The sequence below is a fragment of the Bufo bufo genome, unplaced genomic scaffold (assembly GCF_905171765.1).
Source record: "Bufo bufo unplaced genomic scaffold, aBufBuf1.1, whole genome shotgun sequence".
Lineage (NCBI taxonomy): Eukaryota > Metazoa > Chordata > Amphibia > Anura > Bufonidae > Bufo > Bufo bufo.
Window position 1 is genome coordinate 99,747 of NW_024401158.1, and position 23,651 is coordinate 123,397.

Genomic DNA, 23,651 nt, shown 5'->3' on the forward strand with positions numbered 1-23,651 from the left:
ATACATTTCTGTTTCCTATTCTCACAGTCTCCAATCATATCCCTTAGCAAAACCAAATTCTCCGTCATACTTCTCCCTGGCACAGCACATACCTGATCTTCTTGCACAACTTTCCCAACCACTTCACGCATACGATTCGCCAACACCTTACTAAAAATTTTGTAATCAACATTCAACAAAGTGATTGGTCTCCAATTACTCAAAAGCATTTTCTCACCTTTTTTATAAATCAGCACCACCACTCCTTCTTTCATTGAATCACCCAGAACTCCATTCTTCCACATAAATTTGCATACTTCAGTGAAATCCACTCCCATCCATTCCCATGTTTTTACATACAACTCCGCAGGTATCCCATCATTCCCTGGTGTTTTATTTCTTTTAGCTCCAAACACAACTTTCTTAATCTCACCCACAGTAATGTCTTCACACAACAATTCACCTTCCTCATTGTTCAAGCTCATTTCTATACTCTTCAAAACTTCATTCATCAAACTTTTATCTACTCCTTTTTTTGCATATAAATTTGCATAAAATTTCTCCACCTCACCCATCATTTCTTCCCCACTCACACACTCTCCCAAATTATTTACAACTTCACACATGTCATCCTTCTTTCCGCATACTTTTTTAAAGAAAAATCTCGTGCACTTCTCATTTTCTTCCAAACATTCCACTTTTGACCGAAAGATTATTTCTTTCCCTTTTTTCTCAATAAACTGTTTTAGTTCTTTCTTAGTCTGTTCAATTAAATCATCCACATCCACCCCTAATCTACTCAGCTTTCTCAACCACTCTAATCTCATATTCAGTTCATTATACATAATCCTCATTCTTCTTGCCATTTTACATCCCCACTTTCTAAAAAAGAATTTAATTCTTCCCTTCACCCACTCCCACCATTTCAAAATATTTTCAAAACCATCCATCCTACTTCTCCATATCATATATTCAATTCTAAATGCGTTCATTACCCTCTCATCATCTAGTAAACTTATATTCAACTTCCAGCAACCTTTCCCATATATATTTTTGATATTACCTTCCACGCAAACTTTTAAACACTCATGATCTGAAAAAAAAACACCATCCTGTACATAACTTACACACTCTAAATTTTTAGAAAAAAAGATATAATCGATCCTTGATTCTACTCCCCCTCTATCAGCCTTGTATGTGCTTGGTGGTGGTTTCCCCAAAACCGTTTCTGCTGCATCTAAAAAAGAGAGGTCATCAATTAATTGTTTTAATTTTTTCCCTGACACATCTCGCTTTTCACCTACTATCACACTATTGAAGTCACCTACAAGCATCGTCGGAATTCTCCCTAACAAAAAAACATTCAATTTACCCAACAGCTCCATTCTCTCTTCTTTTTTTGTTGAGCCATAAACATTAATTACTTTAAATCTCCATCTTTTATACCTAATTTCTACCACCAGACATCTCCCTGGTTCAACCACTGTATAACATTCCACATGCATACTTTTGTTTCTCAACAAAATACCCACACCAACATTTCTATTTTCACTTGACCCTGACCACACAGATTCTCCATAAGGCCATTCATCCTCCTCTAAAGACACAGATATTCCACACTCCTGTAAGCAAATAATGTCAGCTCCTTGGTTTCTCAAGTAGTCCAGAATTACTGCTCTCCTTGCTCTGGATTTTAAGAGCCTTACATTTAAGGATAGGAGATGTATGGCAACTCTGCTCTCCATGCCTTGTACCATCTAATTATATATTGTCCACATCTCCATCTTGATATCATTCGGACTCTTCTGGACGGTGGTAACTTGGCATACAGCCCCCAGTCTCTACTCCTTCTAAAAAAGGACCTGGTTAGGGGAATCAGAGGGGAAGGTTCTGACCTCAGTAGAGCTGCCATCGTCACTGAGAGGCGACAAGGCAGGCCTAAACTTTTTAGAAAGGCTCTCCTCACCCTCACCATCTGACCCAGAAGGCCTTTTGGTGAGGTCACCTTGTTCACAAGGTTGCTCACAGGGGATTCCGCTTTCTTCACTGTAGCACAAAACTGGGGTTGCGGACATAGGGATTTCCATTTCCCCTTCTCCCTGCAGTCCTGTTACCTCATCTGATGGCAAATCCAAAATCATGTCGAAGGAAAAGTCAATTCCTCTTTCTACATCACATGTCTCCTCACCCTGAGGCTGGTGAGGGACCTGCACCTTTGGATCCCTTAAAGAGTCTAGGGGTCTCCCTGAGGAGGATCCTTGGGAAGTATTCCCTGGGGCTCCTCTTGCAGCTTCCGAGTAAGTCTTTTTACTCCTCGGGTTCAGAGGGCAATTCCTAAAAGTATGCCCAGCATTCCCGCACACATTGCATATAATTGGGTTGGTACAGGATTTTGCCAAGTGCCCTTCCTGGTTACACTTTGAGCACATCAAATTAGTCTCCTGACATTCCTCCACCACATGCCCATATATTTTGCACCTCCTGCAAAAGGTTGGGGCCCCTTCAAAAAACAAAAGTCCTCTATCTTTACCAATAGAAAAAGACTCCGGGGGGTATGTCATTCCTCCAGCACAGGTTGGGTCTGCTTTAAATTTAACGAAAAATTTATGCTTTCCCGTCCACAAGAGAACCCGATTCAATACCTTATGTGAATATCTAATCTCCTCACAGTATCTTTGTAAAAAAACATGAATGGTTTCGACCGACACATAGGGATTATACATATACACAACTAAAGGTGTAGAATCATTAAATAACAACGTGAAGGTTAAACCTTCCAGATCTGGGTTTCTTTCGTTGGTTCGTAGAAACAAAACCAAATTGTGGCATGCCTGTGCAGAGTTCAATACAAGAGTATACCTCCCCTTCCTAGGATCCTGCAAGCATAGAATATCTTCACGACATAAGTGCAAAGTTTTGAAAAGTACCTCATTGACCAGGTAGTCCATCGTAAATTTCTGCTTCTTCCCCTCTGCGATATCGATTCCAAAACCGTTTCGGACCCGGAAATCTCCGGTCCCTGCCGGACGTATAACAGCGCCCATCTTGACTGGATGCCGTCCGACCGCCGTCCTCCGTCCACCGTCCACCGTCTGCCGTCCGTCGTCCACCGTCCACCGATCGCCTTCTCAAACCTCAGCCTTGGCTGCGTCCGGACAAGCCATGATCGCAGCCAAAAGGCCGAGAAGCGATAACCTGAAAAGGGTTCGCAGTACAGGCCGATGGTCCCCAATGCAGAGCACTAATGAAGGCAATAGACTACTGTCCCCAGCCCAATACACAGTCCGGGAGGCTTCTTTCTCTCACAAACCGGGGAAAACGTTCACGCGCGTCCTACGCACAGAAGTCACACCAGCATGCTTCTTTTCGTGTTTGCTATCTGCATAGCTCCGCCCACACGCGACTTTTGGACACGCCTTTTCTTCGCACGAAATTCCTGGTGCGGTGCCAAAGCACGCCAAGCAGAAAGCATGATAGGAATAGTAGTGAGTGAAAGGAAAAAAAAAAAAAAAAAAAAAGGATAACCATTGTTGATTGTGATGTCACGGCACCATTGTTGAGTGTTCCATCAGGGCCCTTGTGATGTCATCCAATAGCTGACCTTACTTGACCTCTTTGACCTCTTGACCTGACAAGGCTCTTGTGACACGCGCAGTGTTCCGTCCATTGAACAGACAAGGTAGGTCCAGCTGCATAGGAAGTGCTGGGCTACTTTTTAGCCACTAAGTAATCCAGTTCAAAAGATCCACAAGAGGGAGACACAGGCAAACTTTACTCATTTATTGAAGCACTGCAAAAGCTAAATGGTTACATCCAGCCAACTTGATACAAAAAAGGGTCAATTGCCTGCCAGAGACGACTCAGCAACCCTCCGAGGTGTGCACAACAGGCCCAAATCAAACGTGGAGGAGGGGAGGTCCAAACAATTCATTCAGGTGATAAGCCAATTAACCAATCATCAGTCTTAATTGGATCCAGGGTGTGTGTGACGACACTGGGGCTGAATGGGTTGCTTGGTGCTGGAAACAACCGACAGCTGATGCAATTAGGAGATTGACAGACTAGATGCAGGTATTATATGCAAAAAGCAACACTGCACTGACTGGGCAGACAGAGGAGAAGCTGAAGGAGGCACGACACACACAACTTTCCACTTGCTTGGCTGGAAGGATGATGCTTGCAATCCATTTCAATTTCATTCTGTTTTTTCATACTGGATTAGAAGGGGTGCACCGGTCCTGGAGGTACTGCAATACCAGGTCAATGCGTGGAGTGGACAGAGCAAGCTCTTTTTCCATCTCCCTGTTCGAAAAATCCATTTAATATATGGTCCCCAGATAGGGGACGTATCAGATATTAAACTGATAAGAACAGATACTACACTTGATCTTAGCCAAAAGGCCGAGAAGCGATAACCTGAAAAGGGTTCGCAGTACAGGCCGATGGTCCCCAATGCAGAGCACTAATGAAGGCAATAGACTACTGTCCCCAGCCCAATACACAGTCCGGGAGGCTTCTTTCTCTCACAAACCGGGGAAAACGTTCACGCGCGTCCTACGCACAGAAGTCACACCAGCATGCTTCTTTTCGTGTTTGCTATCTGCATAGCTCCGCCCACACGCGACTTTTGGACACGCCTTTTCTTCGCACGAAATTCCTGGTGCGGTGCCAAAGCACGCCAAGCAGAAAGCATGATAGGAATAGTAGTGAGTGAAAGAAAAAAAAAAAAAAAAAAAAAAGGATAACCATTGTTGATTGTGATGTCACGGCACCATTGTTGAGTGTTCCATCAGGGCCCTTGTGATGTCATCCAATAGCTGACCTTACTTGACCTCTTTGACCTCTTGACCTGACAAGGCTCTTGTGACACGCGCAGTGTTCCGTCCATTGAACAGACAAGGTAGGTCCAGCTGCATAGGAAGTGCTGGGCTACTTTTTAGCCACTAAGTAATCCAGTTCAAAAGATCCACAAGAGGGAGACACAGGCAAACTTTACTCATTTATTGAAGCACTGCAAAAGCTAAATGGTTACATCCAGCCAACTTGATACAAAAAAGGGTCAATTGCCTGCCAGAGACGACTCAGCAACCCTCCGAGGTGTGCACAACAGGCCCAAATCAAACGTGGAGGAGGGGAGGTCCAAACAATTCATTCAGGTGATAAGCCAATTAACCAATCATCAGTCTTAATTGGATCCAGGGTGTGTGTGACGACACTGGGGCTGAATGGGTTGCTTGGTGCTGGAAACAACCGACAGCTGATGCAATTAGGAGATTGACAGACTAGATGCAGGTATTATATGCAAAAAGCAACACTGCACTGACTGGGCAGACAGAGGAGAAGCTGAAGGAGGCACGACACACACAACTTTCCACTTGCTTGGCTGGAAGGATGATGCTTGCAATCCATTTCAATTTCATTCTGTTTTTTCATACTGGATTAGAAGGGGTGCACCGGTCCTGGAGGTACTGCAATACCAGGTCAATGCGTGGAGTGGACAGAGCAAGCTCTTTTTCCATCTCCCTGTTCGAAAAATCCATTTAATATATGGTCCCCAGATAGGGGACGTATCAGATATTAAACTGATAAGAACAGATACTACACTTGATCTTAGCCAAAAGGCCGAGAAGCGATAACCTGAAAAGGGTTCGCAGTACAGGCCGATGGTCCCCAATGCAGAGCACTAATGAAGGCAATAGACTACTGTCCCCAGCCCAATACACAGTCCGGGAGGCTTCTTTCTCTCACAAACCGGGGAAAACGTTCACGCGCGTCCTACGCACAGAAGTCACACCAGCATGCTTCTTTTCGTGTTTGCTATCTGCATAGCTCCGCCCACACGCGACTTTTGGACACGCCTTTTCTTCGCACGAAATTCCTGGTGCGGTGCCAAAGCACGCCAAGCAGAAAGCATGATAGGAATAGTAGTGAGTGAAAGGAAAAAAAAAAAAAAAAAAAAAGGATAACCATTGTTGATTGTGATGTCACGGCACCATTGTTGAGTGTTCCATCAGGGCCCTTGTGATGTCATCCAATAGCTGACCTTACTTGACCTCTTTGACCTCTTGACCTGACAAGGCTCTTGTGACACGCGCAGTGTTCCGTCCATTGAACAGACAAGGTAGGTCCAGCTGCATAGGAAGTGCTGGGCTACTTTTTAGCCACTAAGTAATCCAGTTCAAAAGATCCACAAGAGGGAGACACAGGCAAACTTTACTCATTTATTGAAGCACTGCAAAAGCTAAATGGTTACATCCAGCCAACTTGATACAAAAAAGGGTCAATTGCCTGCCAGAGACGACTCAGCAACCCTCCGAGGTGTGCACAACAGGCCCAAATCAAACGTGGAGGAGGGGAGGTCCAAACAATTCATTCAGGTGATAAGCCAATTAACCAATCATCAGTCTTAATTGGATCCAGGGTGTGTGTGACGACACTGGGGCTGAATGGGTTGCTTGGTGCTGGAAACAACCGACAGCTGATGCAATTAGGAGATTGACAGACTAGATGCAGGTATTATATGCAAAAAGCAACACTGCACTGACTGGGCAGACAGAGGAGAAGCTGAAGGAGGCACGACACACACAACTTTCCACTTGCTTGGCTGGAAGGATGATGCTTGCAATCCATTTCAATTTCATTCTGTTTTTTCATACTGGATTAGAAGGGGTGCACCGGTCCTGGAGGTACTGCAATACCAGGTCAATGCGTGGAGTGGACAGAGCAAGCTCTTTTTCCATCTCCCTGTTCGAAAAATCCATTTAATATATGGTCCCCAGATAGGGGACGTATCAGATATTAAACTGATAAGAACAGATACTACACTTGATCTTAGCCAAAAGGCCGAGAAGCGATAACCTGAAAAGGGTTCGCAGTACAGGCCGATGGTCCCCAATGCAGAGCACTAATGAAGGCAATAGACTACTGTCCCCAGCCCAATACACAGTCCGGGAGGCTTCTTTCTCTCACAAACCGGGGGAAAACGTTCACGCGCGTCCTACGCACAGAAGTCACACCAGCATGCTTCTTTTCGTGTTTGCTATCTGCATAGCTCCGCCCACACGCGACTTTTGGACACGCCTTTTCTTCGCACGAAATTCCTGGTGCGGTGCCAAAGCACGCCAAGCAGAAAGCATGATAGGAATAGTAGTGAGTGAAAGGAAAAAAAAAAAAAAAAAAAAAAAGGATAACCATTGTTGATTGTGATGTCACGGCACCATTGTTGAGTGTTCCATCAGGGCCCTTGTGATGTCATCCAATAGCTGACCTTACTTGACCTCTTTGACCTCTTGACCTGACAAGGCTCTTGTGACACGCGCAGTGTTCCGTCCATTGAACAGACAAGGTAGGTCCAGCTGCATAGGAAGTGCTGGGCTACTTTTTAGCCACTAAGTAATCCAGTTCAAAAGATCCACAAGAGGGAGACACAGGCAAACTTTACTCATTTATTGAAGCACTGCAAAAGCTAAATGGTTACATCCAGCCAACTTGATACAAAAAAGGGTCAATTGCCTGCCAGAGACGACTCAGCAACCCTCCGAGGTGTGCACAACAGGCCCAAATCAAACGTGGAGGAGGGGAGGTCCAAACAATTCATTCAGGTGATAAGCCAATTAACCAATCATCAGTCTTAATTGGATCCAGGGTGTGTGTGACGACACTGGGGCTGAATGGGTTGCTTGGTGCTGGAAACAACCGACAGCTGATGCAATTAGGAGATTGACAGACTAGATGCAGGTATTATATGCAAAAAGCAACACTGCACTGACTGGGCAGACAGAGGAGAAGCTGAAGGAGGCACGACACACACAACTTTCCACTTGCTTGGCTGGAAGGATGATGCTTGCAATCCATTTCAATTTCATTCTGTTTTTTCATACTGGATTAGAAGGGGTGCACCGGTCCTGGAGGTACTGCAATACCAGGTCAATGCGTGGAGTGGACAGAGCAAGCTCTTTTTCCATCTCCCTGTTCGAAAAATCCATTTAATATATGGTCCCCAGATAGGGGACGTATCAGATATTAAACTGATAAGAACAGATACTACACTTGATCTTAGCCAAAAGGCCGAGAAGCGATAACCTGAAAAGGGTTCGCAGTACAGGCCGATGGTCCCCAATGCAGAGCACTAATGAAGGCAATAGACTACTGTCCCCAGCCCAATACACAGTCCGGGAGGCTTCTTTCTCTCACAAACCGGGGAAAACGTTCACGCGCGTCCTACGCACAGAAGTCACACCAGCATGCTTCTTTTCGTGTTTGCTATCTGCATAGCTCCGCCCACACGCGACTTTTGGACACGCCTTTTCTTCGCACGAAATTCCTGGTGCGGTGCCAAAGCACGCCAAGCAGAAAGCATGATAGGAATAGTAGTGAGTGAAAGGAAAAAAAAAAAAAAAAGGATAACCATTGTTGATTGTGATGTCACGGCACCATTGTTGAGTGTTCCATCAGGGCCCTTGTGATGTCATCCAATAGCTGACCTTACTTGACCTCTTTGACCTCTTGACCTGACAAGGCTCTTGTGACACGCGCAGTGTTCCGTCCATTGAACAGACAAGGTAGGTCCAGCTGCATAGGAAGTGCTGGGCTACTTTTTAGCCACTAAGTAATCCAGTTCAAAAGATCCACAAGAGGGAGACACAGGCAAACTTTACTCATTTATTGAAGCACTGCAAAAGCTAAATGGTTACATCCAGCCAACTTGATACAAAAAAGGGTCAATTGCCTGCCAGAGACGACTCAGCAACCCTCCGAGGTGTGCACAACAGGCCCAAATCAAACGTGGAGGAGGGGAGGTCCAAACAATTCATTCAGGTGATAAGCCAATTAACCAATCATCAGTCTTAATTGGATCCAGGGTGTGTGTGACGACACTGGGGCTGAATGGGTTGCTTGGTGCTGGAAACAACCGACAGCTGATGCAATTAGGAGATTGACAGACTAGATGCAGGTATTATATGCAAAAAGCAACACTGCACTGACTGGGCAGACAGAGGAGAAGCTGAAGGAGGCACGACACACACAACTTTCCACTTGCTTGGCTGGAAGGATGATGCTTGCAATCCATTTCAATTTCATTCTGTTTTTTCATACTGGATTAGAAGGGGTGCACCGGTCCTGGAGGTACTGCAATACCAGGTCAATGCGTGGAGTGGACAGAGCAAGCTCTTTTTCCATCTCCCTGTTCGAAAAATCCATTTAATATATGGTCCCCAGATAGGGGACGTATCAGATATTAAACTGATAAGAACAGATACTACACTTGATCTTAGCCAAAAGGCCGAGAAGCGATAACCTGAAAAGGGTTCGCAGTACAGGCCGATGGTCCCCAATGCAGAGCACTAATGAAGGCAATAGACTACTGTCCCCAGCCCAATACACAGTCCGGGAGGCTTCTTTCTCTCACAAACCGGGGAAAACGTTCACGCGCGTCCTACGCACAGAAGTCACACCAGCATGCTTCTTTTCGTGTTTGCTATCTGCATAGCTCCGCCCACACGCGACTTTTGGACACGCCTTTTCTTCGCACGAAATTCCTGGTGCGGTGCCAAAGCACGCCAAGCAGAAAGCATGATAGGAATAGTAGTGAGTGAAAGGAAAAAAAAAAAAAAAAAAAAAGGATAACCATTGTTGATTGTGATGTCACGGCACCATTGTTGAGTGTTCCATCAGGGCCCTTGTGATGTCATCCAATAGCTGACCTTACTTGACCTCTTTGACCTCTTGACCTGACAAGGCTCTTGTGACACGCGCAGTGTTCCGTCCATTGAACAGACAAGGTAGGTCCAGCTGCATAGGAAGTGCTGGGCTACTTTTTAGCCACTAAGTAATCCAGTTCAAAAGATCCACAAGAGGGAGACACAGGCAAACTTTACTCATTTATTGAAGCACTGCAAAAGCTAAATGGTTACATCCAGCCAACTTGATACAAAAAAGGGTCAATTGCCTGCCAGAGACGACTCAGCAACCCTCCGAGGTGTGCACAACAGGCCCAAATCAAACGTGGAGGAGGGGAGGTCCAAACAATTCATTCAGGTGATAAGCCAATTAACCAATCATCAGTCTTAATTGGATCCAGGGTGTGTGTGACGACACTGGGGCTGAATGGGTTGCTTGGTGCTGGAAACAACCGACAGCTGATGCAATTAGGAGATTGACAGACTAGATGCAGGTATTATATGCAAAAAGCAACACTGCACTGACTGGGCAGACAGAGGAGAAGCTGAAGGAGGCACGACACACACAACTTTCCACTTGCTTGGCTGGAAGGATGATGCTTGCAATCCATTTCAATTTCATTCTGTTTTTTCATACTGGATTAGAAGGGGTGCACCGGTCCTGGAGGTACTGCAATACCAGGTCAATGCGTGGAGTGGACAGAGCAAGCTCTTTTTCCATCTCCCTGTTCGAAAAATCCATTTAATATATGGTCCCCAGATAGGGGACGTATCAGATATTAAACTGATAAGAACAGATACTACACTTGATCTTAGCCAAAAGGCCGAGAAGCGATAACCTGAAAAGGGTTCGCAGTACAGGCCGATGGTCCCCAATGCAGAGCACTAATGAAGGCAATAGACTACTGTCCCCAGCCCAATACACAGTCCGGGAGGCTTCTTTCTCTCACAAACCGGGGAAAACGTTCACGCGCGTCCTACGCACAGAAGTCACACCAGCATGCTTCTTTTCGTGTTTGCTATCTGCATAGCTCCGCCCACACGCGACTTTTGGACACGCCTTTTCTTCGCACGAAATTCCTGGTGCGGTGCCAAAGCACGCCAAGCAGAAAGCATGATAGGAATAGTAGTGAGTGAAAGGAAAAAAAAAAAAAAAAAAAAAGGATAACCATTGTTGATTGTGATGTCACGGCACCATTGTTGAGTGTTCCATCAGGGCCCTTGTGATGTCATCCAATAGCTGACCTTACTTGACCTCTTTGACCTCTTGACCTGACAAGGCTCTTGTGACACGCGCAGTGTTCCGTCCATTGAACAGACAAGGTAGGTCCAGCTGCATAGGAAGTGCTGGGCTACTTTTTAGCCACTAAGTAATCCAGTTCAAAAGATCCACAAGAGGGAGACACAGGCAAACTTTACTCATTTATTGAAGCACTGCAAAAGCTAAATGGTTACATCCAGCCAACTTGATACAAAAAAGGGTCAATTGCCTGCCAGAGACGACTCAGCAACCCTCCGAGGTGTGCACAACAGGCCCAAATCAAACGTGGAGGAGGGGAGGTCCAAACAATTCATTCAGGTGATAAGCCAATTAACCAATCATCAGTCTTAATTGGATCCAGGGTGTGTGTGACGACACTGGGGCTGAATGGGTTGCTTGGTGCTGGAAACAACCGACAGCTGATGCAATTAGGAGATTGACAGACTAGATGCAGGTATTATATGCAAAAAGCAACACTGCACTGACTGGGCAGACAGAGGAGAAGCTGAAGGAGGCACGACACACACAACTTTCCACTTGCTTGGCTGGAAGGATGATGCTTGCAATCCATTTCAATTTCATTCTGTTTTTTCATACTGGATTAGAAGGGGTGCACCGGTCCTGGAGGTACTGCAATACCAGGTCAATGCGTGGAGTGGACAGAGCAAGCTCTTTTTCCATCTCCCTGTTCGAAAAATCCATTTAATATATGGTCCCCAGATAGGGGACGTATCAGATATTAAACTGATAAGAACAGATACTACACTTGATCTTAGCCAAAAGGCCGAGAAGCGATAACCTGAAAAGGGTTCGCAGTACAGGCCGATGGTCCCCAATGCAGAGCACTAATGAAGGCAATAGACTACTGTCCCCAGCCCAATACACAGTCCGGGAGGCTTCTTTCTCTCACAAACCGGGGAAAACGTTCACGCGCGTCCTACGCACAGAAGTCACACCAGCATGCTTCTTTTCGTGTTTGCTATCTGCATAGCTCCGCCCACACGCGACTTTTGGACACGCCTTTTCTTCGCACGAAATTCCTGGTGCGGTGCCAAAGCACGCCAAGCAGAAAGCATGATAGGAATAGTAGTGAGTGAAAGAAAAAAAAAAAAAAAAAAAAAAGGATAACCATTGTTGATTGTGATGTCACGGCACCATTGTTGAGTGTTCCATCAGGGCCCTTGTGATGTCATCCAATAGCTGACCTTACTTGACCTCTTTGACCTCTTGACCTGACAAGGCTCTTGTGACACGCGCAGTGTTCCGTCCATTGAACAGACAAGGTAGGTCCAGCTGCATAGGAAGTGCTGGGCTACTTTTTAGCCACTAAGTAATCCAGTTCAAAAGATCCACAAGAGGGAGACACAGGCAAACTTTACTCATTTATTGAAGCACTGCAAAAGCTAAATGGTTACATCCAGCCAACTTGATACAAAAAAGGGTCAATTGCCTGCCAGAGACGACTCAGCAACCCTCCGAGGTGTGCACAACAGGCCCAAATCAAACGTGGAGGAGGGGAGGTCCAAACAATTCATTCAGGTGATAAGCCAATTAACCAATCATCAGTCTTAATTGGATCCAGGGTGTGTGTGACGACACTGGGGCTGAATGGGTTGCTTGGTGCTGGAAACAACCGACAGCTGATGCAATTAGGAGATTGACAGACTAGATGCAGGTATTATATGCAAAAGGCAACACTGCACTGACTGGGCAGACAGAGGAGAAGCTGAAGGAGGCACGACACACACAACTTTCCACTTGCTTGGCTGGAAGGATGATGCTTGCAATCCATTTCAATTTCATTCTGTTTTTTCATACTGGATTAGAAGGGGTGCACCGGTCCTGGAGGTACTGCAATACCAGGTCAATGCGTGGAGTGGACAGAGCAAGCTCTTTTTCCATCTCCCTGTTCGAAAAATCCATTTAATATATGGTCCCCAGATAGGGGACGTATCAGATATTAAACTGATAAGAACAGATACTACACTTGATCTTAGCCAAAAGGCCGAGAAGCGATAACCTGAAAAGGGTTCGCAGTACAGGCCGATGGTCCCCAATGCAGAGCACTAATGAAGGCAATAGACTACTGTCCCCAGCCCAATACACAGTCCGGGAGGCTTCTTTCTCTCACAAACCGGGGAAAACGTTCACGCGCGTCCTACGCACAGAAGTCACACCAGCATGCTCTTTTCGTGTTTGCTATCTGCATAGCTCCGCCCACACGCGACTTTTGGACACGCCTTTTCTTCGCACGAAATTCCTGGTGCGGTGCCAAAGCACGCCAAGCAGAAAGCATGATAGGAATAGTAGTGAGTGAAAGGAAAAAAAAAAAAAAAAAAAAAAAGGATAACCATTGTTGATTGTGATGTCACGGCACCATTGTTGAGTGTTCCATCAGGGCCCTTGTGATGTCATCCAATAGCTGACCTTACTTGACCTCTTTGACCTCTTGACCTGACAAGGCTCTTGTGACACGCGCAGTGTTCCGTCCATTGAACAGACAAGGTAGGTCCAGCTGCATAGGAAGTGCTGGGCTACTTTTAGCCACTAAGTAATCCAGTTCAAAAGATCCACAAGAGGGAGACACAGGCAAACTTTACTCATTTATTGAAGCACTGCAAAAGCTAAATGGTTACATCCAGCCAACTTGATACAAAAAGGGTCAATTGCCTGCCAGAGACGACTCAGCAACCCTCCGAGGTGTGCACAACAGGCCCAAATCAAACGTGGAGGAGGGGAGGTCCAAACAATTCATTCAGGTGATAAGCCAATTAACCAATCATCAGTCTTAATTGGATCCAGGGTGTGTGTGACGACACTGGGGCTGAATGGGTTGCTTGGTGCTGGAAACAACCGACAGCTGATGCAATTAGGAGATTGACAGACTAGATGCAGGTATTATATGCAAAAAGCAACACTGCACTGACTGGGCAGACAGAGGAGAAGCTGAAGGAGGCACGACACACACAACTTTCCACTTGCTTGGCTGGAAGGATGATGCTTGCAATCCATTTCAATTTCATTCTGTTTTTTCATACTGGATTAGAAGGGGTGCACCGGTCCTGGAGGTACTGCAATACCAGGTCAATGCGTGGAGTGGACAGAGCAAGCTCTTTTTCCATCTCCCTGTTCGAAAAATCCATTTAATATATGGTCCCCAGATAGGGACGTATCAGATATTAAACTGATAAGAACAGATACTACACTTGATCTTAGCCAAAAGGCCGAGAAGCGATAACCTGAAAAGGGTTCGCAGTACAGGCCGATGGTCCCCAATGCAGAGCACTAATGAAGGCAATAGACTACTGTCCCCAGCCCAATACACAGTCCGGGAGGCTTCTTTCTCTCACAAAACCGGGGGAAAACGTTCACGCGCGTCCTACGCACAGAAGTCACACCAGCATGCTTCTTTTCGTGTTGCTATCTGCATAGCTCCGCCCACACGCGACTTTTGGACACGCCTTTTCTTCGCACGAAATTCCTGGTGCGGTGCCAAAGCACGCCAAGCAGAAAGCATGATAGGAATAGTAGTGAGTGAAAGGAAAAAAAAAAAAAAAAAAAAAGGATAACCATTGTTGATTGTGATGTCACGGCACCATTGTTGAGTGTTCCATCAGGGCCCTTGTGATGTCATCCAATAGCTGACCTTACTTGACCTCTTTGACCTCTTGACCTGACAAGGCTCTTGTGACACGCGCAGTGTTCCGTCCATTGAACAGACAAGGTAGGTCCAGCTGCATAGGAAGTGCTGGGCTACTTTTAGCCACTAAGTAATCCAGTTCAAAAGATCCACAAGAGGGAGACACAGGCAAACTTTACTCATTTATTGAAGCACTGCAAAAGCTAAATGGTTACATCCAGCCAACTTGATACAAAAAAGGGTCAATTGCCTGCCAGAGACGACTCAGCAACCCTCCGAGGTGTGCACAACAGGCCCAAATCAAACGTGGAGGAGGGGGAGGTCCAAACAATTCATTCAGGTGATAAGCCAATTAACCAATCATCAGTCTTAATTGGATCCAGGGTGTGTGTGACGACACTGGGGCTGAATGGGTTGCTTGGTGCTGGAAACAACCGACAGCTGATGCAATTAGGAAATTGACAGACTAGATGCAGGTATTATATGCAAAAAGCAACACTGCACTGACTGGGCAGACAGAGGAGAAGCTGAAGGAGGCACGACACACACAACTTTCCACTTGCTTGGCTGGAAGGATGATGCTTGCAATCCATTTCAATTTCATTCTGTTTTTTCATACTGGATTAGAAGGGGTGCACCGGTCCTGGAGGTACTGCAATACCAGGTCAATGCGTGGAGTGGACAGAGCAAGCTCTTTTTCCATCTCCCTGTTCGAAAAATCCATTTAATATATGGTCCCCAGATAGGGGACGTATCAGATATTAAACTGATAAGAACAGATACTACACTTGATCTTAGCCAAAAGGCCGAGAAGCGATAACCTGAAAAGGGTTCGCAGTACAGGCCGATGGTCCCCAATGCAGAGCACTAATGAAGGCAATAGACTACTGTCCCCAGCCCAATACACAGTCCGGGAGGCTTCTTTCTCTCACAAACCGGGGAAAACGTTCACGCGCGTCCTACGCACAGAAGTCACACCAGCATGCTTCTTTTCGTGTTTGCTATCTGCATAGCTCCGCCCACACGCGACTTTTGGACACGCCTTTTCTTCGCACGAAATTCCTGGTGCGGTGCCAAAGCACGCCAAGCAGAAAGCATGATAGGAATAGTAGTGAGTGAAAGGAAAAAAAAAAAAAAAAAAAAGGATAACCATTGTTGATTGTGATGTCACGGCACCATTGTTGAGTGTTCCATCAGGGCCCTTGTGATGTCATCCAATAGCTGACCTTACTTGACCTCTTTGACCTCTTGACCTGACAAGGCTCTTGTGACACGCGCAGTGTTCCGTCCATTGAACAGACAAGGTAGGTCCAGCTGCATAGGAAGTGCTGGGCTACTTTTTAGCCACTAAGTAATCCAGTTCAAAAGATCCACAAGAGGGAGACACAGGCAAACTTTACTCATTTATTGAAGCACTGCAAAAGCTAAATGGTTACATCCAGCCAACTTGATACAAAAAAGGGTCAATTGCCTGCCAGAGACGACTCAGCAACCCTCCGAGGTGTGCACAACAGGCCCAAATCAAACGTGGAGGAGGGGAGGTCCAAACAATTCATTCAGGTGATAAGCCAATTAACCAATCATCAGTCTTAATTGGATCCAGGGTGTGTGTGACGACACTGGGGCTGAATGGGTTGCTTGGTGCTGGAAACAACCGACAGCTGATGCAATTAGGAGATTGACAGACTAGATGCAGGTATTATATGCAAAAAGCAACACTGCACTGACTGGGCAGACAGAGGAGAAGCTGAAGGAGGCACGACACACACAACTTTCCACTTGCTTGGCTGGAAGGATGATGCTTGCAATCCATTTCAATTTCATTCTGTTTTTTCATACTGGATTAGAAGGGGTGCACCGGTCCTGGAGGTACTGCAATACCAGGTCAATGCGTGGAGTGGACAGAGCAAGCTCTTTTTCCATCTCCCTGTTCGAAAAATCCATTTAATATATGGTCCCCAGATAGGGGACGTATCAGATATTAAACTGATAAGAACAGATACTACACTTGATCTTAGCCAAAAGGCCGAGAAGCGATAACCTGAAAAGGGTTCGCAGTACAGGCCGATGGTCCCCAATGCAGAGCACTAATGAAGGCAATAGACTACTGTCCCCAGCCCAATACACAGTCCGGGAGGCTTCTTTCTCTCACCAAACCGGGGAAAACGTTCACGCGCGTCCTACGCACAGAAGTCACACCAGCATGCTTCTTTTCGTGTTTGCTATCTGCATAGCTCCGCCCACACGCGACTTTTGGACACGCCTTTTCTTCGCACGAAATTCCTGGTGCGGTGCCAAAGCACGCCAAGCAGAAAGCATGATAGGAATAGTAGTGAGTGAAAGGAAAAAAAAAAAAAAAAAAAAAAGGATAACCATTGTTGATTGTGATGTCACGGCACCATTGTTGAGTGTTCCATCAGGGCCCTTGTGATGTCATCCAATAGCTGACCTTACTTGACCTCTTTGACCTCTTGACCTGACAAGGCTCTTGTGACACGCGCAGTGTTCCGTCCATTGAACAGACAAGGTAGGTCCAGCTGCATAGGAAGTGCTGGGCTACTTTTTAGCCACTAAGTAATCCAGTTCAAAAGATCCACAAGAGGGAGACACAGGCAAACTTTACTCATTTATTGAAGCACTGCAAAAGCTAAATGGTTACATCCAGCCAACTTGATACAAAAAAGGGTCAATTGCCTGCCAGAGACGACTCAGCAACCCTCCGAGGTGTGCACAACAGGCCCAAATCAAACGTGGAGGAGGGGAGGTCCAAACAATTCATTCAGGTGATAAGCCAATTAACCAATCATCAGTCTTAATTGGATCCAGGGTGTGTGTGACGACACTGGGGCTGAATGGGTTGCTTGGTGCTGGAAACAACCGACAGCTGATGCAATTAGGAGATTGACAGACTAGATGCAGGTATTATATGCAAAAAGCAACACTGCACTGACTGGGCAGACAGAGGAGAAGCTGAAGGAGGCACGACACACACAACTTTCCACTTGCTTGGCTGGAGGATGATGCTTGCAATCCATTTCAATTTCATTCTGTTTTTTCATACTGGATTAGAAGGGGTGCACCGGTCCTGGAGGTACTGCAATACCAGGTCAATGCGTGGAGTGGACAGAGCAAGCTCTTTTTCCATCTCCCTGTTCGAAAAAATCCATTTAATATATGGTCCCCAGATAGGGGACGTATCAGATATTAAACTGATAAGAACAGATACTACACTTGATCTTAGCCAAAAGGCCGAGAAGCGATAACCTGAAAAGGGTTCGCAGTACAGGCCGATGGTCCCCAATGCAGAGCACTAATGAAGGCAATAGACTACTGTCCCCAGCCCAATACACAGTCCGGGAGGCTTCTTTCTCTCACAAACCGGGGAAAACGTTCACGCGCGTCCTACGCACAGAAGTCACACCAGCATGCTTCTTTTCGTGTTTGCTATCTGCATAGCTCCGCCCACACGCGACTTTTGGACACGCCTTTTCTTCGCACGAAATTCCTGGTGCGGTGCCAAAGCACGCCAAGCAGAAAGCATGATAGGAATAGTAGTGAGTGAAAGGAAAAAAAAAAAAAAAAAAAAAAGGATAACCATTGTTGATTGTGATGTCACGGCACCATTGTTGAGTGTTCATCAGGGCCCTTGTGATGTCATCCAATAGCTGACCTTACTTGACCTCTTTGACCTCTTGACCTGACAAGGCTCTTGTGACACGCGCAGTGTTCCGTCCATTGAACAGACAAGGTAGGTCCAGCTGCATAGGAAGTGCTGGGCTACTTTTTAGCCACTAAGTAATCCAGTTCAAAAGATCCACAAGAGGGAGACACAGGCAAACTTTACTCATTTATTGAAGCACTGCAAAAGCTAAATGGTTACATCCAGCCAACTTGATACAAAAAAGGGTCAATTGCCTGCCAGAGACGACTCAGCAACCCTCCGAGGTGTGCACAACAGGCCCAAATCAAACGTGGAGGAGGGGAGGTCCAAACAATTCATTCAGGTGATAAGCCAATTAACCAATCATCAGTCTTAATTGGATCCAGGGGTGTGTGTGACGACACTGGGGCTGAATGGGTTGCTTGGTGCTGGAAACAACCGACAGCTGATGCAATTAGGAGATTGACAGACTAGATGCAGGTATTATATGCAAAAAGCAACACTGCACTGACTGGGCAGACAGAGGAGAAGCTGAAGGAGGCACGACACACACAACTTTCCACTTGCTTGGCTGGAAGGATGATGCTTGCAATCCATTTCAATTTCATTCTGTTTTTTCATACTGGATTAGAAGGGGTGCACCGGTCCTGGAGGTACTGCAATACCAGGTCAATGCGTGGAGTGGACAGAGCAAGCTCTTTTTCCATCTCCCTGTTCGAAAAATCCATATATTATATGGTCCCCAGATAGGGGACGTATCAGATATAAACTGATAAGAACAGATACTACACTTGATCTTAGCCAAAAGGCCGAGAAGCGATAACCTGAAAAGGGTTCGCAGTACAGGCCGATGGTCCCCAATGCAGAGCACTAATGAAGGCAATAGACTACTGTCCCCAGCCCAATACACAGTCCGGGAGGCTTCTTTCTCTCACAAACCGGGGAAAACGTTCACGCGCGTCCTACGCACAGAAGTCACACCAGCATGCTTCTTTTCGTGTTTGCTATCTGCATAGCTCCGCCCACACGCGACTTTTGGGACACGCCTTTTCTTCGCACGAAATTCCTGGTGCGGTGCCAAAGCACGCCAAGCAGAAAGCATGATAGGAATAGTAGTGAGTGAAAGGAAAAAAAAAAAAAAAAAAAAAGGATAACCATTGTTGATTGTGATGTCACGGCACCATGTTGAGTGTTCCATCAGGGCCCTTGTGATGTCATCCAATAGCTGACCTTACTTGACCTCTTTGACCTCTTGACCTGACAAGGCTCTTGTGACACGCGCAGTGTTCCGTCCATTGAACAGACAAGGTAGGTCCAGCTGCATAGGAAGTGCTGGGCTACTTTTTAGCCACTAAGTAATCCAGTTCAAAAGATCCACAAGAGGGAGACACAGGCAAACTTTACTCATTTATTGAAGCACTGCAAAAGCTAAATGGTTACATCCAGCCAACTTGATACAAAAAAGGGTCAATTGCCTGCCAGAGACGACTCAGCAACCCTCCGAGGTGTGCACAACAGGCCCAAATCAAACGTGGAGGAGGGGAGGTCCAAACAATTCATTCAGGTGATAAGCCAATTAACCAATCATCAGTCTTAATTGGATCCAGGGTGTGTGTGACGACACTGGGGCTGAATGGGTTGCTTGGTGCTGGAAACAACCGACAGCTGATGCAATTAGGAGATTGACAGACTAGATGCAGGTATTATATGCAAAAAGCAACACTGCACTGACTGGGCAGACAGAGGAGAAGCTGAAGGAGGCACGACACACACAACTTTCCACTTGCTTGGCTGGAAGGATGATGCTTGCAATCCATTTCAATTTCATTCTGTTTTTTCATACTGGATTAGAAGGGGTGCACCGGTCCTGGAGGTACTGCAATACCAGGTCAATGCGTGGAGTGGACAGAGCAAGCTCTTTTTCCATCTCCCTGTTCGAAAAATCCATTTAATATATGGTCCCCAGATAGGGGACGTATCAGATATTAAACTGATAAGAACAGATACTACACTTGATCTTAGCCAAAAGGCCGAGAAGCGATAACCTGAAAAGGGTTCGCAGTACAGGCCGATGGTCCCCAATGCAGAGCACTAATGAAGGCAATAGACTACTGTCCCCAGCCCAATACACAGTCCGGGAGGCTTCTTTCTCTCACAAACCGGGGAAAACGTTCACGCGCGTCCTACGCACAGAAGTCACACCAGCATGCTTCTTTTCGTGTTTGCTATCTGCATAGCTCCGCCCACACGCGACTTTTGGACACGCCTTTTCTTCGCACGAATTCCTGGTGCGGTGCCAAAGCACGCCAAGCAGAAAGCATGATAGGAATAGTAGTGAGTGAAGGAAAAAAAAAAAAAAAAAAAAAAGGATAACCATTGTTGATTGTGATGTCACGGCACCATTGTTGAGTGTTCCATCAGGGCCCTTGTGATGTCATCCAATAGCTGACCTTACTTGACCTCTTTGACCTCTTGACCTGACAAGGCTCTTGTGACACGCGCAGTGTTCCGTCCATTGAACAGACAAGGTAGGTCCAGCTGCATAGGAAGTGCTGGGCTACTTTTTAGCCACTAAGTAATCCAGTTCAAAAGATCCACAAGAGGGAGACACAGGCAAACTTTACTCATTTATTGAAGCACTGCAAAAGCTAAATGGTTACATCCAGCCAACTTGATACAAAAAAGGGTCAATTGCCTGCCAGAGACGACTCAGCAACCCTCCGAGGTGTGCACAACAGGCCCAAATCAAACGTGGAGGAGGGGAGGTCCAAACAATTCATTCAGGTGATAAGCCAATTAACCAATCATCAGTCTTAATTGGATCCAGGGTGTGTGTGACGACACTGGGGCTGAATGGGTTGCTTGGTGCTGGAAACAACCGACAGCTGATGCAATTAGGAGATTGACAGACTAGATGCAGGTATTATATGCAAAAAGCAACACTGCCACTGACTGGGCAGACAGAGGAGAAGCTGAAGGAGGCACGACACACACAACTTTCCACTTGCTTGGCTGGAAGGATGATGCTTGCAATCCATTTCAATTTCATTCTGTTTTTTCATACTGGATTAGAAGGGGTGCACCGGTCCTGGAGGTACTGCAATACCAGGTCAATGCGTGGAGTGGACAGAGCAAGCTCTTTTTCCATCTCCCTGTTCGAAAAATCCATTTAATATATGGTCCCCAGATAGGGGACGTATCAGATATTAAACTGATAAGAACAGATACTACACTTGATCTTAGCCAAAAGGCCGAGAAGCGATAACCTGAAAAGGGTTCGCAGTACAGGCCGATGGTCCCCAATGCAGAGCACTAATGAAGGCAATAGACTACTGTCCCAGCCAATACACAGTCCGGGAGGCTTCTTTCTCTCACAAACCGGGGAAAACGTTCACGCGCGTCCTACGCACAGAAGTCACACCAGCATGCTTCTTTTCGTGTTTGCTATCTGCATAGCTCCGCCCACACGCGACTTTTGGACACGCCTTTTCTTCGCACGAAATTCCTGGTGCGGTGCCAAAGCACGCCAAGCAGAAAGCATGATAGGAATAGTAGTGAGTGAAAGGAAAAAAAAAAAAAAAAAAAAAAAAGGATAACCATTGTTGATTGTGATGTCACGGCACCATGTTGAGTGTTCCATCAGGGCCCTTGTGATGTCATCCAATAGCTGACCTTACTTGACCTCTTTGACCTCTTGACCTGACAAGGCTCTTGTGACACGCGCAGTGTTCCGTCCATTGAACAGACAAGGTAGGTCCAGCTGCATAGGAAGTGCTGGGCTACTTTTTAGCCACTAAGTAATCCAGTTCAAAAGATCCACAAGAGGGAGACACAGGCAAACTTTACTCATTTATTGAAGCACTGCAAAAGCTAAATGGTTACATCCAGCCAACTTGATACAAAAAAGGGTCAATTGCCTGCCAGAGACGACTCAGCAACCCTCCGAGGTGTGCACAACAGGCCCAAATCAAACGTGGAGGAGGGGAGGTCCAAACAATTCATTCAGGTGATAAGCCAATTAACCAATCATCAGTCTTAATTGGATCCAGGGTGTGTGTGACGACACTGGGGCTGAATGGGTTGCTTGGTGCTGGAAACAACCGACAGCTGATGCAATTAGGAGATTGACAGACTAGATGCAGGTATTATATGCCAAAAAGCAACACTGCACTGACTGGGCAGACAGAGGAGAAGCTGAAGGAGGCACGGACACACACAACTTTCCACTTGCTTGGCTGGAAGGATGATGCTTGCAATCCATTTCAATTTCATTCTGTTTTTTCATACTGGATTAGAAGGGGTGCAACCGGTCCCTGGAGGTACTGCAATACCAGGTCAATGCGTGGAGTGGACAGAGCAAGCTCTTTTTCCATCTCCCTGTTCGAAAAATCCATTTAATATATGGTCCCCAGATAGGGGACGTATCAGATATTAAACTGATAAGAACAGATACTACACTTGATCTTAGCCAAAAGGCCGAGAGCGATAACCTGAAAAGGGTTCGCAGTACAGGCCGATGGTCCCCAATGCAGAGCACTAATGAAGGCAATAGACTACTGTCCCCAGCCCAATACACAGTCCGGGAGGCTTCTTTCTCTCACAAACCGGGGGAAAACGTTCACGCGCGTCCTACGCACAGAAAGTCACACCAGCATGCTTCTTTTCGTGTTTGCTATCTGCATAGCTCCGCCCCACGCGACTTTTGGACACGCCTTTTCTTCGCAACGAAATTCCTGGTGCGGTGCCAAAGCACGCCAAGCAGAAAGCATGATAGGAAAAGTAGTGAGTGGAAAGGAAAAAAAAAAAAAAAAAAAAAAAAAGGATAACCATTGTTGATTGTGATGTCACGGCACCATTGTTGAGTGTTCCATCAGGGCCCTTGTGTTGTCATCCAATAGCTGACCTTACTTGACCTCTTTGACCTCTGACCTGACAAGGCTCTTGTGACACGCGCAGTGTTCCGTCCCATTGAACAGACAAGGTAGGTCCAGCTGCATAGGAAGTGCTGGGCTACTTTTTAGCCACTAAGTAATCAAGTTCAAAAGATCCACAAGAGGGAGACACAGGCAAACTTTACTCATTTATTGAAGCACTGCAAAAGCTAAATGGTTACATCCAGCCCAACTTGATACAAAAAAGGGTCAATTGCCTGCCAGAGACGACTCAGCAACCCTCCGAGGTGTGCACAACAGGCCCAAATCAAACGTGGAGGAGGGGAGGTCCAAACAATTCATTCAGGTGATAAGCCAATTAACCAATCATCAGTCTTAATTGGATCCAGGGTGTGTGTGTGACGACACTGGGGCTGAATGGGTTGCTTGGTGCTGGAAACAACCGACAGCTGATGCAATTAGGAGATTGACAGACTAGATGCAGGTATTATATGCAAAAAGCAACACTGCACTGACTGGGCAGGACAGAGGAGAAGCT

General features: G+C 46.2%; 16 non-coding genes across 16 annotated transcripts; all 16 read right to left on the minus strand.

Annotated features, from left to right (window-relative positions):
* Positions 1–4,201: 4,201 nt before the first annotated feature.
* On the minus strand, positions 4,202–4,392 carry LOC120984682. Its single transcript, XR_005775299.1, has one exon. It is a non-coding gene; the product is annotated as a U2 spliceosomal RNA (small nuclear RNA).
* Positions 4,393–5,422: 1,030 nt separating this feature from the next.
* Positions 5,423–5,613, minus strand: LOC120984684. Its single transcript, XR_005775300.1, has one exon. It is a non-coding gene; the product is annotated as a U2 spliceosomal RNA (small nuclear RNA).
* A 1,030-nt stretch (positions 5,614–6,643) lies between these two features.
* On the minus strand, positions 6,644–6,834 carry LOC120984685. Its single transcript, XR_005775301.1, has one exon. It is a non-coding gene; the product is annotated as a U2 spliceosomal RNA (small nuclear RNA).
* Positions 6,835–7,867: 1,033 nt separating this feature from the next.
* On the minus strand, positions 7,868–8,058 carry LOC120984686. Its single transcript, XR_005775302.1, has one exon. It is a non-coding gene; the product is annotated as a U2 spliceosomal RNA (small nuclear RNA).
* Positions 8,059–9,083: 1,025 nt separating this feature from the next.
* On the minus strand, positions 9,084–9,274 carry LOC120984688. Its single transcript, XR_005775304.1, has one exon. It is a non-coding gene; the product is annotated as a U2 spliceosomal RNA (small nuclear RNA).
* Positions 9,275–10,304: 1,030 nt separating this feature from the next.
* LOC120984689 lies at positions 10,305–10,495 on the minus strand. Its single transcript, XR_005775305.1, has one exon. It is a non-coding gene; the product is annotated as a U2 spliceosomal RNA (small nuclear RNA).
* Positions 10,496–11,525: 1,030 nt separating this feature from the next.
* Positions 11,526–11,716, minus strand: LOC120984690. Its single transcript, XR_005775306.1, has one exon. It is a non-coding gene; the product is annotated as a U2 spliceosomal RNA (small nuclear RNA).
* A 1,030-nt stretch (positions 11,717–12,746) lies between these two features.
* LOC120984691 lies at positions 12,747–12,937 on the minus strand. Its single transcript, XR_005775307.1, has one exon. It is a non-coding gene; the product is annotated as a U2 spliceosomal RNA (small nuclear RNA).
* Positions 12,938–13,966: 1,029 nt separating this feature from the next.
* Positions 13,967–14,156, minus strand: LOC120984706. Its single transcript, XR_005775321.1, has one exon. It is a non-coding gene; the product is annotated as a U2 spliceosomal RNA (small nuclear RNA).
* Positions 14,157–15,187: 1,031 nt separating this feature from the next.
* Positions 15,188–15,378, minus strand: LOC120984692. The gene has a single exon (XR_005775308.1). It is a non-coding gene; the product is annotated as a U2 spliceosomal RNA (small nuclear RNA).
* A 1,029-nt stretch (positions 15,379–16,407) lies between these two features.
* Positions 16,408–16,598, minus strand: LOC120984693. Its single transcript, XR_005775309.1, has one exon. It is a non-coding gene; the product is annotated as a U2 spliceosomal RNA (small nuclear RNA).
* Positions 16,599–17,629: 1,031 nt separating this feature from the next.
* On the minus strand, positions 17,630–17,821 carry LOC120984703. The gene has a single exon (XR_005775318.1). It is a non-coding gene; the product is annotated as a U2 spliceosomal RNA (small nuclear RNA).
* A 1,031-nt stretch (positions 17,822–18,852) lies between these two features.
* On the minus strand, positions 18,853–19,042 carry LOC120984708. Its single transcript, XR_005775323.1, has one exon. It is a non-coding gene; the product is annotated as a U2 spliceosomal RNA (small nuclear RNA).
* Positions 19,043–20,072: 1,030 nt separating this feature from the next.
* On the minus strand, positions 20,073–20,263 carry LOC120984694. The gene has a single exon (XR_005775310.1). It is a non-coding gene; the product is annotated as a U2 spliceosomal RNA (small nuclear RNA).
* A 1,030-nt stretch (positions 20,264–21,293) lies between these two features.
* On the minus strand, positions 21,294–21,484 carry LOC120984695. Its single transcript, XR_005775311.1, has one exon. It is a non-coding gene; the product is annotated as a U2 spliceosomal RNA (small nuclear RNA).
* Positions 21,485–22,516: 1,032 nt separating this feature from the next.
* Positions 22,517–22,710, minus strand: LOC120984712. The gene has a single exon (XR_005775327.1). It is a non-coding gene; the product is annotated as a U2 spliceosomal RNA (small nuclear RNA).
* Positions 22,711–23,651: the final 941 nt, after the last annotated feature.